Here is a 16458-nt window from a genome sequence, read left to right on the forward strand (position 1 = left end):
ACAAGCTCCCTCCGGATGTCGGAGCTCCTTTACCTTTTCTCTAAGGCTGAGCCCTGGCACCCTGCAGAGGAAGCTCATTTCAGTCACTTGGAACCGTGATCTCATTGTTTCGATCACTACCCAGAGCTCACAACCATAGGTGAGGGTCAGAATGTTTTCTGGTAAATTGAAAGCTTTGCCTTTCAACTCAGCTCCCTCTTCACCAAAATGGTCCTGCTACTGCTAATGCCACACCGATCTGCCTATCGAGCCCAGAAGTGACTGAATTTGAAACGAGTTGGGGACGAGCAAAGGGATGAATCTGACTGAGAACTTCAGGACACCACATTAGCCCATCGAAGCATATCAATCAAACTAGGGCCACCACAAACATACCTCTCTTTTCGGCCTAATATCTAATTGACTAAGTAATTGTTTTTGAAGGACCACAAGAACACTGAGCAGAACGAGTAAATTGAGCTAATGACAATATAATAACTTGTGGGAAAAAAAATAATGACAGAAGTTGATGCTTTTTTAATGGGTACTGCCAGTTGTTTTTGTTGTTGTTGTTTTTTTGGAGCCAGCCCTGAGTGGCTTACAGTGGTATTGCACTTTAAGGCACCGCCGCACAGGCTTCCCTTTAATAGACCTGGAGGCTACTTCCATTTTTATCTATAGTTCATGATTTAAAATGAATCTGTTTCTGGCCTAATGTTTGTTTGTTTGTCTGTGCGTGCGTGCGTGCGTGCGTGTGTGAGCGCGTGCTATAATGTAAATAATCTTTTAGAGAAAAATATTAATTGTGAGCCTAAGTTCAACCCGTCTTTACCTCTTCTATGCCTTCAAGAACGTTCAGATTTATGGCACATACTCAATAAGCAGCAAAACAGTCAAATCAGAATACAATGGGAAAACAAAGGGAAGAGAAAGTTAGAGGAAGTGTTTGGAGTTCAAAGAAAGATGGTATTATTATTTCTGCTTGGATATCCTGGTGTGAATTTGCCAGAGACATTTGTCTGAAGTAATAGCTTTGTCAGTTATGTCATTGACTCACCGTAGGAGACAGTCAAGGAGGGATTACATTTTTGGGCACTCTATCATTACAATTCGAGAACTGCTGACTTGGATATTAGCTCCCAATAGGGAACAACGTTTCTAACCCCTCCCACTGAGCTCACTGTGAATATTTCGCAAAAAAAAAGGGATGATATATAAATGAAACCAAACAATTATTTGGTGTTCATATGAAAAAAAAATCATGTTGGAATGTCAAAGTTTCAAACAAGAGAGAATTGTTTTGTTCCCCTCTCCCTTCTAGATGCTTTGAGTGATTCATCCCCTGTTGAGCCATGGTGCTCCGGACTGAGTCTCATTTTGATAGGCACTCTCTGCATCTTCTGTTATCCAAGCCAGTCGGCCCCATTGTGACTATAAATGAAAGTAAATTTCGTGTTTGTTTGTTTGACAGAGTTTATCAAAGGTGTGATTCGTAGAAACACAACAGAGGTCAAATGGTATTTGAAGCCATTTTCAAACACTCAGCAGTAATTGCAGTACCCTTGCCACAATGGGCAGAACACAGGATTGCTGCATGTTTCAGTGTTGCTTCTTCTGCCCTATTTTTAAGCTCTATTTTGATATTTTAGACCCCATTTGATTCTGTTTATATATGATCCCAGTGGGCTTTATTAAAACAGCAACAACAAGAAAATCCATATATCCGCCTCATACTGACCACACTCAGCTGTACTCTCAATTGAAACTGGGTGATCCATGTTGCTAAGTCCATAACTTTGAAGATGTTAAATGCTGGATCGTTAAAAGCTTCCTGAAGCCTTAACTCATGTTCCACCTAAATTGTCCAATCTGAAAACTCAATCAAACATTTGCGGTGCACTTACAGATTCTGTATTTAAATTGTAAAAACATATACAGCACCTTATTCCATATTACAACAGTTTTATAATTGAATTTATTAATGTTGTTTAGGTATTGTTAGATCATATTACATGCTTCAATTCCTTATTGTCCTGTTAGTGTTTTATAATTTTCTTTGCATGCATATTCCAAGTGCATCAGCACGGCTTATCACTCAGAAGAGAGAACATAATTTATTTCCTGTACTGACCTCCCATCAGTGGCCAACAAACGCAGAATTAATTTTATGATTCCCAGTTTACACTGCAACACTCTTTGGCACCTATTTTACAATGTGGCTCCTCACAGTTACTTGACAATCAGTCCTCTCCATTGTTCCAAATACATATAGTTCAGTCAGGACCACAAAGAAAACTTCTATTGCATCTGCAGTATGTTATATTTGGTGGTATGGCTCTGTTCTGGGACCTCCCTTCCCTCTAATGAGCCTGTAATGTTCCAGCTAAGACAGGGAGGGCAGCAGAAAGACCCCGGTCAGAGCAGAGGAGGCATCAGTGACAACAGAAATGACACTGATTATATCAGACACAGCATAAAGGGAGGAGCTAAGGTGGCAGTGGTGCTCCCAAAAGTAGCAGCAAGGACAGGCAGGCTGAAGCTGCTTAGATGAGGCACCTTGTTTGAGATTTGCCAATTGAATGCTGTAATCAGCCGAGTCGTCAGCTGATGTGGCTGTCAAGAAAGCTGAGCTTGACTTCGTGACCTGCCTGAACTAAGGCTATGCTCAATATGATCCAGTATTTTATATTGTTGCTGCCAATCCTAAAATAACTCAGCATTTTGAGAAATATGCTTATTTGCTCGTGTGCTGAAATTTAAAATAGAAGCTGGTGTTCTAGTTCACAGCTAAGATAGTTCAGAAAATAACCCACCTTAAAAGTGTGAATTATTGTTTTTACAGTTATGTTTTTGCACGAATTAGACAAATAAAATCAAGCAGTAATTAGTGTTCTTTGGAGTTGTTAATAGGTGTTTTGTTTTTTTATTTCGTTACCCAGGCTGCTAGTCTCAATTCCTTTGTTGAAGCACTTGGGAGGACATATATCTTTCAAATGTTAAACAATGAAACCTTGTCGTCCAGTGGGCCAAAGGATATGAGAAACAGTATGAGACTAAAGAGGTGCAGTCAAATGTGATTTTGGAGTGTTTTTCATCATCACTTTCCTTTTTAGCACCTTTCTATGTGTGATTCGTCTGTTCGTTTGTCTGGATTTTGTGTTGATTATGTTTGTGTGCTTTTGTTCATCAGCGGTGGCTATCAATATTAATGCTTATTACCTAGTTCTTTTATTTATTCCAGACAAGCCACTGCTGCGGCATATGTTAATGTTAATGCATCACTAACAGCTCCCTGCTGTTCAGTATTGGTAACAGTAAAAGCAAAAGCTTTGTTAAATAGGATATTGCTCAAAATACTGTGTGTGATATCAATCACAAAAATAAAATGCAAAATATGTGTTTATCTGAAGTAATTTTGATTTTTTTTTTGGACTGAATCAAATGTATTTTCTGATATTCGTAACTGAGCTGCTAAACCTGTTAATTACATTAAAACTTGGTGAAATACAAGTGAAGAATAAAAATGGTAGTGCATCCTTGGCTAAAAGTACTTTTTTGTTTGGTTTGTTTGGTTTTGCTAGACACCTGAGTCAAGATTGCTGATTGTTGTTTCCTGATTGTTAGAAGTAGAAGAAGCTTGTGGCTCTTTTCCTCCGCTTTGCTTTTGGAAGTGAGTGACACAGTTATAGATTTTTCTTGTAGGTTGTAGAAAGAGTGTCAGTAACATTAGAGCATATTTGTGTTTCCATGAAAAGAGAAGTATTTTCTAAAGAATTTCGTTCTTTCTCTGCTTCCTACAAAGAGTATTTCCTATAATACTTTCCCTGCTCTTTGCCAGTTTCATGGAGAGAGGAGTGTGAGTTCACAGCTTTTGTGACAGGGGATATTGGACTGATTGTCAGTGCATGGCTGAATAAATCAAAAATGTTACAAAGCACCATTGATAACTTGGTTTTCAACAACAATTTTTCATGTCAACAGGCAGACAGGAAGTGAAGAGAAAAGCAGGAGAGGACCTATAACCGCTCAGACTATATTCAATGGAATTTTGTTCCGAATAACCTCTTACACTTTCATCTTTGATTATAATTACAGCTGCATATTTTTACAAAAGGTAATTTTGCTTTGATTTCCAAATAGATGAGCTTACAGCGCTGTTTTGATTGTTGTTTATGTTGATAAGCTGCTGAAGATAGAGATGCTGGCATTTGGTGATGTAGTTTTACATTTATTCACAAAATAATATTGCATAGTCACAAAGTAGGAGGATAAACTTTGGGCAACACTTGCAGACATGTACATACATGTTCATGGCATTGTAGTATTTATAAATCTACCAAGTTGGACTAAGCAGAAACATGAACTCCCACAAACTGATTGGAATAACATTGTCCATGTCTTTCATTTTCTTACATGTTTGTTGCATTTTTTGAGACTATAATTTTGTTATTTAAGTAAACCAAGAGATGTATTTTCAGAATTTGCTTCTTTCCACTTTGTAACTCCATAAGACGCGATGTGCAGTCGGAAGTATCTGGCATAAGAGACTGTTCTTTGGCACCCATGTTACTGCATAATATTGGTGCCAAAACAAAGTCTCCCCCTCCCCCCCCCGGATTCCTGCTGTCTCTATTGTAGTGCTGATGATAATAATAACCTTTATTTGTGAAGCACCTTTTTAAACAAAATTACAAAGTGCCTTGTAAAGGAAAACTAAAATTAAATCACAGTCTGCCATCAAATTACAAAAATAGATCCATCAAATTACAAATTGATGAATGAATATGAAAACACAGATACAAATCAAATGAATTATAACAGCAAAAATAATCAAAACACATAAAAAGAAGAAACAATGACATAAAAAAATGTAGTTAAGAAGCAAAAGAAAAGCAACAAAATACTGTAAACCAAAAAATAATAAAACTCTTTTTAAAAAATACATTTAAAATGTGATTTAACAAATGCTGCTGAGTCTGCAGGCAGGGAGTTTCTCAGACGTGGGGTCCTGGCAGAAAAAGCCCACTTTCCTTTGGTCTGGGGTCAGGTCTTAGAAACCACCACAAGAGCCCTGTCAGAGAATCTGAAGCTGCACTCTGTCTCATGGCCATGTAGTGCTTTAAAAGTGATCAGTAAAATCTTAAATGTATGTGTAATGCTGATGGGTTGCCAGTGAGCAGAGGCTAGAATAGGAGTTATGTGATCTTGTCTCTTTGAATCAGTTAAAGCTGAGACATAGTGTTTGAAACCAGCTTCAGACTTGGCATTGATTTTTGGCTTACCCCTGAACACAGCAATTCACAACAATGAATACATGATAGTAAAGGTGGGTGTGATCTTTATAAGATCAACACAAGAAAGGGAAGATCTTGAGATCTGAGATCCTCAACAGGTGGAGGAAGCATGACTTTTGTGACTTGGTTGTCAAAAACTATGTCTAGTTTTAGAGCAGTTGTTTGACATTTCCTCACACGGGACCAAGATTGCTGCAGGGAAGGAATGGACCAAGCATGATAATGTCTGATTTATTTTGATGTAACTGGGAAATCCTTGGACATCCATCACTTAATATCAGAAAGACAAGATGACAGCTGTTTAGGTCTGTTTTGGAAGATTCATTCATTAACAACAATGATGAATATTGTATTGACTAATAATATGACCTATAGTGGAAGCATATAAATAGAAACCAGAGGGCCGTGGGTAGAGCACTTTGGAAAAGCACAGGTCAGCGAAGCCACAGATTCATTTACTAGACTTCAACTCCACCAGCAATGGAGCATCCAAAGACCTGTCTCCAGGGAGTGAGGTTTGATGCACTAATGTGCATGTTTAGCTGTATGTATCTGTACTCATAGTGGGGATAATCATTGTGTAGAGTAATATTTATAACCAGCCAGTATTGCTTATGCGTGTACTACTGACAGCTAGTTACGCTAACATCCAACATGCATTAGAGTGTTTGAGAGGAACAGACTATATCTCATTTAACAACACCTCCCTGCATTCACACTGATGATTCATTCACAGCAGCACAGAAGGATGAAGCACTGCACTGTAGTTTGCCATCGATGATAAATGCTACTCATAACCTGAACTGGAATTATGTCAATTGAGGACAAAATAGGTCGGGCAGACAGTGACTGCTGTGACTATTCATCACTGAGACATCGCTCCTGGGATGTAGCATGGTAGTAGCCCATGCTTAGGTCAGCCATCTGTTGAGCTATAAATGGACTCTTTTACTGGCACAGATATAGAATTGTATCTTGTTTTTATTTCAAAAGAGCTTGTGGAGGGTATTTGTTAAAACGACTGCAGTTTATATTCAATACTCACTGTAATGACCTGTTCCTTACATAAATTTGATCATTTGAGCACATTATCATGAAAATACTGTGTATATATATATATATATATATATATATATATATATATATATATACACACAGTATTTTTTGGTATATTGAGCTAGAAATAGATTTTGTTTTGTTTTGTTTCTAATTGTAATCAGTTAAAGTAAGACATTTTAAAGACTGAATTGTGTTAGTAGTTGTACTGACACCACATTACAGTGTTTACTCTACCTGTTGAAGGGCTTGGTTGATCCACCCACCAGCCTGCATGCCATGTCCTCTGTGGCAGTGTTTGCGCTGTAACCATCAATACGTGTTCAAGAAGCATGCAGCGGGCGTGAAACAAAGCTTTCATGTACACTCATAATTAATGTTACCTTCAATAAATAACCAAGAAGGAACCTATTCCTTAATTTTATATGCAGTGTATACACGTCTCTTTAGTAGTTTGCTTCTTAATTCGGTGTACTGGACCACAGGTGCATCATAACATTGCAAGTCAGCCACAAGTTAGAAGTTTTTTCCTCAAGTATAAGCCACTATTTTATTCATGAGAATTTTCTCAAGAGCTATCTGTAATGAATGCTGAAGCCATGGCCTTTTTGCTATGAGGTTTTGACATGAAAGAAGGCTACCTCTAAACCAATGTAAGATTGATATAAAAAGACATCTGGAGTGCCTTCAAAGAAAACCCTGCATCCTATTTATTACATCTGTGCACACAGATTTATTTCCAACCTTGACTTCAAAGTTTACAGATTAACATTTGAGGGCACCTGGTAAATTCAGACTTCTTCCTCTGAATTGTTACTGAATTTGCAAAGTAATTTCAAATTCATAATACATACAGTTTGCTATTTTTCATGGTAAGTTACTAACATTAAATAATGGATGTTGCAAATAAAATGCACACATTATTTTGCGTCTGTTTTAAACAAAGTGGCTTACAAATTACAATACAAACAACAACAACATTATTTTGATAAATAATTAATATGTGATAGTTAGTTCAATTTTCACCTATTTAAATAATCTCATGCCACGCGTTTCACAAATGGTGTAAAAGTAATGCTCATCAAAATTTATTCAAGTGTTTATTTACCACGTCATCCAGCCAGAACAAGAAATAATGAAGCAGAAATATGAAACACTAACTCGTAAAAAGTGCTTAACTGCTTACAAGGATAAGTGTTATGTTCAATGACAATGACAAAGAAACGCAAAAACACTTATCAGCGCTCATCCTCTACCCCTTCTGTTAATGTTTGATACAGAAAATGAATCAGAAGCAGGATTTCAATATGGTCGTCTTTCATTCCGCCTGCCCTGAGTTTTGGGCAAGGGCAGGTATTTCAGGAGAGTCATACTTCTTTCTGTCTTCTCCACTAATGAGACAAATGAGCAGACTCTGCTGCTGCTTGACCATGCATGCTTAAGTAGGTGGCAACAGAAGGAACAGGAAGCAGAGCCTTTGAAAATGACAACGTGTCTTCGTTCCATAGTATTCCTCCTAGGAATTATTTTTTTTCAGCTGTTCTTTGTGGTACCAAGGACATTTGTGTCGAGAGCTCTACGAGATCAAGGGCTTAGATGGTGAATAAAATATTGTGTCTATAACCCCACTTTAGTTAGACTCATTATGACTTCTCCTTACCTATAGCCATTGAATTATTACAATGTATTTCCGATCAGATGTAGGATGGTTAAGATTCTCTTTAATTGTGTCTTTTCCTCTTCTAGAATCGCCACGTATTGTACTTGTATTTAAATCTGATTTCTATTGCCTGGAATTGCAGTTCTATTGTATAATTATGATCAAAGCCAAATTTGAAGTGCTAAATATTGTGTCCTTTATAATTTTTATTGAGTGTGTGTGTTTTATTCGTTTTTTTTTTTTTTGGTACATCTCAATGTGAAATATTTCCCATTTAATTCCCTCAAAAAATTCCCACGATGCAAAAACAGTTTTTTCTATAGCATGTCTGACATTTTACTTTACTACTCACTGTAGAGTAAAATCTAAACAAGTTCAATAGATAAGTGATTTTGGACACAAAGCCTTGATTATCATAAGAGCCATGTGTTTTATTTTATGTTTCATTGATGTGTTACTTTGTCTCTAAAGAAGTGGTGATGGCCATCTCCTCTATCACTACACCACTTACAGAATGTTTGTCTCTTAACAGATACAGATGCAGAGTTCCCAAACCTATAGTATCCAGAACCATTAGTTAGTCTAATATTTCACTTTTTACCAGTTTACTTGTGCGGGTTGAAGTTAGTGAGCATCATTACTGCAATGGCACTTCAATTGTAACAAAAGATTTCACTTTTATGCACCTTTCCTGAATAGAGTCCAGTAGATCCTGCAAGCTCGCTACATATTTAAATATTATAGTCAAAGGAATAATTTCTGAATAATTTTTTTTATGTTAAGTTTGACAAGTGAAAAACTTTACCATCACAATAATTGTTCACAAGCTCAGTTTATTCAGCTGTGCTGTTATCAGTAGCTCCAATAATAAGATTGTAATTTGTGAACTGGTGAAAATAAACAATCAAATGAAGTCTGAAACTCTTGCTGGCCACTTTCACAATTACTGAACCTACTTTTATAAACATTTTATGGAGAGAAAAGAAAGGAAAGTGATTAATATGATTATTATTTCAATGTTAGTCTGCAGTCTCACTGTCACAGGGTTCTTTTGCTGGCCTTTAACAATGTGCCCAGTTGTTTGTCCAGCAGGATCAGCAAGCAGGAACAATATGTGTAATATTGATCACTGTTATCTATCATTACACTTGATGAACTGTTAAAAGTTTACCCGTGTTTTTGAAAATTTATCCAGAAAAAAAGTATTTTCAAACACGTCTTTTTTTATTCCTTCAGAATATCAGTGGGTTACATGAAACAGCCTGAAGGTAATTTTACACACCGCTGATATAAAACATGTTTCAGCTGTAAGTAAGGTAAATTGCATTATGATGGGGATATTCTAATCTCATGTGTCCACAGGTTAAAATGCCTTGTAGAAAGACAGGGATGACCCCAACAAAATCAATCAAGAATGCAGCACAGTGGTGGAGGTTGAGACGTTGTATATTTTGTATATACAGTAGTCCCTTAAGGATAAGGTTACAAAGATTGAAAAAAGCTAATTCTCTTCTTGGAAATGAGAAGCTTTAATTTCATTATTGATATCAGTATTTCTTTACAAGCAATCTTTTCATCCAAGTATCAATCTAGTATGTAATTAGGAAGAATTTTGTTTTTCTTTTACTGAAGTGATAAGGGCAAACAAATTGTCTTCTGGATTCAAAATTACCCCAAAATTAGGATGCCTTAATGTTTGTCATTAGTAAATATGAAAAACACATTGAATAGTGTGATAATTGAGTTCGGAGATAAATCTTTGGCAAGCTCATGATTCCATCCAGTTTCAGTTTCTGGTGTCACAGTTTGATCCCGAATCAATTTTTTAATGTAAATAGATTGGATTTTTTTTTGATTGTTCAGAGTTATATGGGTTCTGCTCTATATTACAGAATATATATAGTTTATATATATTTATTTCAAAAGTTACACAAGCTGAAATACTTTGTTTTCAGGAGTAGGTCTTTCACTTACAGTATACCTGCACTTAGGTATGACGGCTTTGTGGGATGTCTCCTCAACCCAAGCTGTCTTCAATTCTAACTGTTTGTACTTTGTAACGCTTCTACCATCTTGTGATTCTTGAATTATTAAATGCCGGCATCTGTGAAATGTAGGGTATTTCAATCACAGAACGCTAGAACTGACAGATTAAATATGACTTCTGGTCTTCTGGCAAATTTTCTCTTTGCTTTAATGCCCTTTGATAATGAATGAGATGAAAGTATGTGGACCGTCCAAACTCCTTTGTAAGTGCAGACCCAATTTTCTACTTTAAATATCTGATTTATTCCTCTGGACTACAAACATTTGGTGAAGTGAGGTGATTGAACACAGTGTAGCTTTCTCTGCAACTTGGTTATAAAGCTTCCTTGCAAAAAAAAAAAAAAAGATGTGTCGGGGAGGTGAGCATATTTTTAGGGCAAACTTTGTGTGAGTTTGTGTCATGCGTACATACTGGTTTGTGTTTGTTGTTGTACACTCCAAACACTCATTCAGTCTAAATTGCACACCTGGACTAAATTTGGATCGCAAGTCCAGAAAGACGGAGATTGCTAAAGTGGGAAACCGAAAACACTGATAACAGCTGGATTACCAGAGGAATCGACATTGACGCCTGCCAGCCTTGGTCCTGAACGGAGATGAACATGTGCTTCCACCATAGTCCGTCTGGTCTCCTTCAACAGGAGAGACTCCACTATCCAATCAGGTGTTTATACCTTCTGCCCAGCTCTCCAAACCCCAAGTCATTTAGAATTACAGTCTAATTAGTCAGTATTCTGAAAATTAGCTTTATCGGTATCACTGCCCTTCTGCCCTTTTGTACTATTCATAAAGCTAATCTGTCCTGGCATGTGAATTGATAAAAAAAAAAAAAAAAAAAAAGGTAATGAAACAGGTTCTGCTGCTTTTGTAAAGCTTCCACTAAATTCTAAATGCGTAACAATAAATGGGCCACTTGAGGTCAATGTGATTTCACCATTTCCTGTCCTTTGCCTTATTGCCCACACATGGCCTGTTATAGGTTGGGCAATCAGTTTAATGGCAGAACTGTAGCTTTAAACTACTCTCATCAACATTATACTTTCTCTGCATCTCTATTTGAAATCATATCCAAAAACACAGAAACCACTTGCAATTTGGGCCTTTTTTTATTTGCACAACAGCCAATTATGGTCAATCACTCCCGCATGGTTTGTGAACTAAATACAGTGCTAAAGCATGCCGAATCCTGACATGTAGCAGACAAAATGAACAACAGCAAAGTAGATTTTATTTCCCACAGCAGGAGTTCTAAATGTCACAGGAACCACACTTAGAGTGCACTTATTATAACCATACTATTATCTGCAGATCACATTGTTTACCAAGAGAGAAAGCACATCTCCTTCAACACCCGTGTTGTCTGATGCTGAATGACTCAGTATTATAAGCATAATGGCAAATTCCTCAACATGCCTCCTGCCTGCCACTCAAACGTAAGCCAATAATACTGGTGGGTAGTAGGTAAGTGTAGTATGTGTAATCCCTACATTCATAAAATGGCACAGCAAAGTCGTTGTCGTTCACATCATCGGAACCCCCAAAGGTTGTTGCAGTTGTGAGGGGAAACTATTCACAGATTTACAGTGTCAGGGACCTGTTGAGGCGATGATGCACCCATGCCCGAGAGAAAAGGAAACAATTAAGAGCTGCAGTTCTCTGAAGCAGTGGTTATATTTAAAAGACAAAAGAACACAAATAAAAAACAGCTAATTATAAAACCATGAAAAGTGTAAGCAAGGCCATAACTGTGTTTTTTGGGGTTTTTTTAAAGCACTTTTTCAGCCTGTTGTTTTGTTGTCTAGGAAATGCTAAAAATAAACATGCTATTATCCCCCAGACCAGGTGAAATCTTCAAATATTTTGTCTTATTAAAAATCTAAAACATCTAAATATATTCAGTTTGCTCTCATGTTGGACAAAGAAATTATTGAATCCTCATAACTCAAATATAATAAACAAAAAATAATGTACATTTATAAGAAAACTTATTTGTGGTCCTAAAATATGTTTTTTTCTTCCTGGATTTCTAGTTTAAAGCAAAGACACACACACACACACACACACACACACACACACACACACACACACACACACACACACACACACACACACACACACACACACACACACACACACACACACACACACACACACACACACACACACACGTCATGCTATGTAACTTATTTGCAGCATCCGTGAGGACTCATAATTCAGCAGCAATGCACATGGGCTTCAGGACTGCTCATCATTAATAAATAGATATAAATATATTGATCACAGTAATCCCTACGAGTGTATGTCTCCTGGCATAATCACATGCAGAAGTACAGTCATACACACAGACACTCTCTCCCTCTCTACATCACACACACACACACCTACTTTCAACTTTTATGGTGTCCAGTTTGTTGCATGTGTTTGGGTGACCGTCCTCTGGAGTAGACCATCTGCTCCTTCCTATTTATTGCTTCTATCCCCAGTTGTGCTCCGTCCTTCTGGTGGTCTTCCACCCCCACGCCAAAGCAGACACCAATTAGAGAGTTATGCATAAGACTTTTCACTTCTTTCTGGCGCTCATTATGTCATATTCATTTAGAGTTTGCATTTCGATTTTCCGCTCCCTTGAAGACTGTAAAATTGTCCAAACACCCACAAATTACTAAAAAATGTAGTGAGGTACAATGAACCCAAAACTGCAACCAACTGTGGTGGGGCAAAGAAAGTAACTTGGTCTTGGTAGTCTGTTTCCTTTTTTTTATTATTATTTTTTTTTTAACTGCATCTGTCCAGAGTTTTTTGTCATGATGGCTTCCTATCTATCCAAATTGGCTGATATTTGTTAGCTACTCACGAAACTTAAATAACCTTTAACAATGATTAATAAAAAACAAGCTGAGTACTCTTATACACCTTTCTTTACTTTTGGTGGTAATTTCATACCTATCAAGAGCAGTTAGTTTAACAGCTCAGTCGGCAAAGGACAGGACTCTTCATTTTGGCACACAGTGTACTGGAATAAGCCTAAAAAAAAATGGTGTCCCTTTTTGTGTTTTGAATTGAGAATTGATGCTGATTTAGTTATGACTATATATCTCGTGTCCTTAAGACAGATTTTTGAGCTTATTATAGGTGGCTTTGACTATCGCCGTCTTGGTAAAACTCCACCTAACTCCCAACTAATCTAAAAATGGGCAAAGACGTGTTGCGTACAGAAAGTGTACTGTAGTTGAGGTGATTGACACGCTTTTGGAGAAAGGCTCAAGTGGCCATTTGAGGAACTGCAGTTTTTGGCACTTACTGTACTTGTTGGTTAATTTTTTCAGACAGTTGCCAGAGCATCAAAATGTATTTTTTAAGACAGCAATTCTCATTTAAACCTACATCTACTTTATTGCTGGATATGCAATAACCTTTGTTAACCATCAGCCATTGATTCTTACAGGGCTGAGGTCACTCAAGCACTTGCTCAACTGTCTTCTTTTGTTGTACTCCAAGCACCCTGCCCTTCCTGCCTTATCTCCTGTGAATTAGGTCCACTTTCATATATGCTGCATCAGCAGTATGATTTAAAAATGTTGCGGCACATTGTAATGCCACACAATTTCCATCAAATTATCTCTTAAGCGATCATGTTAGATATTTCTACAAAACATTGACTGTCAGTGTTATTCAGTTGGCTGTGCTTTTGTTATCTCAGGAAAGAATGAAAAGTATGCAAAATGGGGAAAAGTTGAAGAAATATATTGTAGATTTAACCCACACACACACACACACACACACACACACACACACACACACACACACACACACACACACACACACACACACACACACACACACACACACACACACACACACACACACACACATCATCATCATCATCATTTTTTGCAGATAGTGATGCCTATAACAGTACAGGAATATCCCCCCAATGGAGTCGGGTGGTGGTAGAGTAAGTATGAAGAATGATACTGAAGATCTGTGTTGATGTGTTGTAGAGCAGGACTACGGATGTCCTTATTGAAAGGACCCATGGACACGGGTCCTGATGAAATCTCTATGTCAATAGGGTGGAGGCGTCTTGCATTGCACAATTGTCTTAGAGACGGACTTTGTTGCAAAATCTGATTGGATTAACAGAGGGTTAGGGTTTGGGTTAGGGTTAGAGGAGCGCCCTCAGTCAGCTTTCATGGAGAGTTTGGTGCAGGGAAAGAAAGAGATACATTCTTTTAACTTCTTTATAATTGGCTAGCATGGCCATCGACCTCTGCAGCATCTGCACCCAACTGTTGATGCCTCACTGTGAATGTGCTTGTAAAAAGCACAGAGTTGAGGAAAAAGACTGTACATGAAAATGTGTAGCAAGTTGTTCCATGTTAAGAGATAATAAAATTGTTTTAATGCCTTTTGATCCCTCACAAAGCCTATTGAAACAAAATATGTATTAAAACATACAGTATATGGAGCATTTTTATGATTACAAGGTGCGATCAAAAATTTCTGATACGAGAAAGCTTTAACTTTTGTGAAGTTGCCCAAGTTATGTCACTTAATTACCATCTGCACCTGTGTTTTCAATGTATTTTTGTGAACAGTGGTGCATTTGCAATTTTTCTATGGACCTAAAATTTGTGCACAGAGCGCGCATTCAATTTTATGTCAAACTGGGGATATGGGCAAAGGAGACCGTTGAAATCCCCACTTCTGTCGTAAGGTGCTTGTCTGGTATCACTTTTCAGACCTGGAAACTACGTCCACTTTTATATACAGTATATTATTAAGACTCAAAACCTGTGTGAAACAACATTAGAGGGCAAATAACTCATGTTTCAGCACAAAATGTCTTCTCCTGTAATGTAGTGAAATAAGACATTTGGAAGGGCCTAATTTGCGCAAGATTCTTTCAGGAATATTGACCATTTTATCACATCCATTCAAGACATTCAAGGTCACCAGAGAATAATGCTCATTGACTTTGGTAATACCCTGACATTTCATTTAGTGCCACCAGCAGGTTGACACTTCTCGTTTTAAATTAATTGGATTTTAATGTGTGATGTTTAAACTATTGGATGAATTGCCATGATATTTGGTAAAGACATTCATGGATCCAATGATGATGTTGCATCCCTTGGACTCTAGTGAGCCCCAGACTTTTCCTCCTGTGCCACCAAGGGCCACCACTTTAATTAGCCTAATATTACCTGAGCAATATATTAACTGATAAAAGAAGATATAGATGTCAAAAGCATGGCACATGACAAGATAACTGAAGTAATACATTTGATGCCCCGACAGTGTTACCAGAACAGACCTCCTGTGAACAGCTGTGTGTCTGTATCTCTGTATCTGTCTCATGTTGGCTGCAGTAAAATGCAGACGATCCATAGATAAAGGATCTTGACAAAATATTGTATTTTTGTGAATGTGTACATTCATGGGAGCTTATGTATGCACATCAGAGCCGCCATGACTCAACTTTACCATCTCCTGACAATGCAATTAAAGCTCTGGTGCTGCATGTAACCTTCTATTTACTGTCCAGGGAGACCAATAAATTGCACCCATATTTGTCACAATAAAGGAGCCATCAGACTCAAGGAAGTTGCTATGTGTGAATGAATCTTGATGCCGAGCAGCTGTCCAATTAAACTGGTAAGGTGGATATGCACCCAAGGCACTTGCATGCCATCATCTCTTGGTGAGGCTAACACACTGTGCGCTAAAATGACACTGAAACCAGTCACAGTCTCCGCGAGCAAGGTTACATTTGAACCAGCTGTCTGTGAAACTTTAGCTCTCTTTTTGCATGCATATGTTGCTGCATTTAATTATAATATCCACACAGCGCATTTCTGGAGTGAAATATCCTGGAGTTAAACAAAGAGTTTGATTTTGGGAGTATATTTTATAAGTTAGACTCCAGCTTGTGTTCAGTGTTACTCTCTGGTGGGGTAATATTTTGGGGTTCATTCCCTGAGTGTTGAGGAGCATGATTCAACAGGACTCCAGGTGTTGACTGCACAGCTTTGTTGCTGTTTTAGCATTTCCCAGCATGCCTTAGTTATTTCTTTGTAACTTTTGAGAATAAACCAAACAAATTAAATCAAAGTGATGGGCAGAAATTACATTTTGTTTTCTTAAAACATGCTGTTTATTAATATTTCAATGAAGACATAATGATAAATAAAATGGGGCTATCATTCAAAACCATAAGTGTACAAGGCAGGAATGTAACATACAGTGGGTACGGAAAGTATTCAGACCCTTTTACATTTTTCACTCTTTGTTTCATTGCAGCCATTTGCTAAAATCAAAAAAGTTCATTTTATTTCTCATTAATGTACACTCAGCACCCCATCTTGACAGAAAAAAACAGAAATGTAGAAATTTGTGCAAATTTATTAAAAAAGAAAAACT

The sequence above is a fragment of the Brachyistius frenatus genome, unplaced genomic scaffold, assembly GCF_029030835.1.
Source record: "Brachyistius frenatus isolate BFR_SWC_R1_liver_20210118 unplaced genomic scaffold, ASM2903083v1 Contig_24, whole genome shotgun sequence".
NCBI classification, from domain to species: domain Eukaryota; kingdom Metazoa; phylum Chordata; class Actinopteri; family Embiotocidae; genus Brachyistius; species Brachyistius frenatus.